The sequence below is a fragment of the Suncus etruscus genome, chromosome 18 (genome assembly GCF_024139225.1).
Source record: "Suncus etruscus isolate mSunEtr1 chromosome 18, mSunEtr1.pri.cur, whole genome shotgun sequence".
Taxonomy (NCBI): domain Eukaryota; kingdom Metazoa; phylum Chordata; class Mammalia; order Eulipotyphla; family Soricidae; genus Suncus; species Suncus etruscus.
The window spans coordinates 30,128,781-30,131,234 of NC_064865.1; the positions used below are offsets into that span (position 1 = coordinate 30,128,781).

Genomic DNA, 2,454 nt, shown 5'->3' on the forward strand with positions numbered 1-2,454 from the left:
GGTAAATGCCCTACCACTGTGCTATCACTCCATCCCCACAACCAAGGTTTATATATGTTCATTAAAAGACCTCAAATTGCTAAAGCAATCCTGAGGAATATAAAAAAAAAATTGGAGGCATTACAGAGACTAGCACACATCACAAAGAACAACAACTAGTGCTGATGGGGATGTGGGAAGAAAGAAACTCCCATTCACTGCTCATGGGAATGCAGTCTAGACCAGCCTTTATGGAAAACAATATATAGATTCCTCAAAAAAACTGGAAATTGATCCCATATGATCTAACTATATCATTCTTAGGGATATACCCTAGGAACACAAAAACACAATACAAAAATGCCTTCTTCACACCTATATTCACTGCAGCACTATTTACAATAGCCAGATTCTGGAAACAACCAAGATGCCCCTCAACAGATGAATGGCTAAAGAAACTGTGGTACCTATACACAATGGAATACCATGCAGCTGTCAAGAAAAATGAAGTCATGAAATTTTCCTATACATGGATGGACATGGAAACTATTGTGCTGAGTGAAATAAGTCAAAGGGAGAGAGAAGGACACAGAATAGTCTCATTCATCTATGGGATTTAAGAAAAATAAAAGACATTATTGTAATAACACCCAGAGAACATAGAGTTGAGGACTGAAAGGACTGGCCATGACATGAAACTTTCCACAAAGAGCGTTGAGTACAATTAGAGAAATAACTACAATAGCAACTATCATAACAATGGTAGTGAATGAGAGAAGTAGAATTTCTGTCTTGAATATAGGCAGGAGGAGGAGGAGGAGGGAGATGGAAGACATTGGTGGTGGGAAAGTAGCACTGGTGTTCTTTATTTTTATAACTGAAACCCAACTACAAACATGTTTGTAATCATGGTGCTTAAATGAAGATATTTAAAAAAAATAAGGCTGAAGATTTGAATAAACGCTCCTCCAAAGAGGGCATACACTTTTTTTTTTGGAGGGGGGCACACTCGGCAATGCTCAGGGGACACTTTTTTCCTTGGCTCTGAAGGCGGTTGCTATCTCCAGCTAAATGGCATCATGGCCACTTTCAGACCCTTCCTGAAGTCCAAGATCATCAAAAAGAAGAACAAGAAGTTCATTAGGCACCAGTTTGGCCCCTATGTCAAGATTAAAGGGAATAGGTGGAAGCCCAGAGGCGCTGACAACATGGTACACAGATCAAAAGGCAGATAGATCTGGAGGCCTGACATCAGTTATATGAACAACAAGAGGACGGAACACATGGTAACTTCTGCTGGTGATGTCTGCAAGTTCCTGGTCCATGCTTCAAGGAGCGTGAGCTGATGTGCAGCAAACCTTACTGTGCTGAGATTGCTTACAATGTCTCTTTCCTTTAAGCTTTTATGGAAAGAGAAGCCGTGCTAGCCATCGGAATCACCAATTCCAATGCCAGGCTGCATAGTGAAGGAAATAAATAAAAAGTATTTGAGCACATTATAATGTGCTAGTAAAACAATAAAACTGCCCCAAACAAAAAAGTTCATACAGATAGTGATATGCATATGAAAAGATGCTCATCCTCACTGAGAAACATGAACTCAGTGAGAACTCCACAAGGATATAAAACCTTACACCTTTGAGAATGGTCTGTATCAATCATCAAAGGCAGCAATATCAAGTGCTGAGACTGGAGAAATAGGATTCCTCATGCAATATTGGTGGGTCTATAAACTGGGTCAATTTTTTGTTTGTTTCTTTTGGAGACACAACTGACAGTACTCAGGGCTTACTCCTGGATTTGTGTTCATGAATCACTCCTAATGTATGTACGTAGTGGCGCCACCGTATGTAGTGGTGCCAGGATTGATCAGGAGGTAACAGCATACATAGTAGATACCTTAATGTCTGTATTGTCTTTCTAGCCCTGGAGCAACCATTTTGGAAAACAGAAGCTTACAGGAAATGCTAAAAATAAAGCAACCATATGATCCAACAATCACACGTCTGCATATCTGTTGGAAGAATGTGAAAGCATTAGCCCTGAAAGTTATATTCACCCCAATGCTTATTGTAGCATCGTTTGTAATAGCTAAAATATGGCAACCACCAAAGTCTAGTTAATAGACTTTTGGGGAAAAATATGATGTGCCTTTTTTTTAGGAAGGCAGACTGCCACGTGCAGTGCCTCATTCGGAGGTGTCTGGGGTCTTGGGAGCTTGACTATCCTACGTTCTCCTACAAATGGATCTTAAGAGCTTTTTTGGAGGTTCTAGCAGGGGAGCGTAGCTACTCTTATACCCTAGACCAAAGAACGGTTCATCTCTATTTGGGAAAGACCGTCCTCTTCAACCGCACAGCTTTGAGAAGGATGCACATGAAGCAGTGAGGGAGGAAGGGGACACCGCCAAGCCAGCTAGATCAGCCAAATTAACCCTTTGATTAATGGGATGACAGATGTTGCAGCCAGATCACC

The 2,454-nt window shown here is 41.0% G+C and overlaps 1 pseudogene; it reads left to right on the plus strand.

The window, feature by feature from the left end:
* The first annotated feature begins 1,058 nt into the window (after positions 1-1,058).
* On the plus strand, positions 1,059-1,459 carry LOC125996506 (60S ribosomal protein L32-like; annotated as a pseudogene).
* Positions 1,460-2,454: the final 995 nt, after the last annotated feature.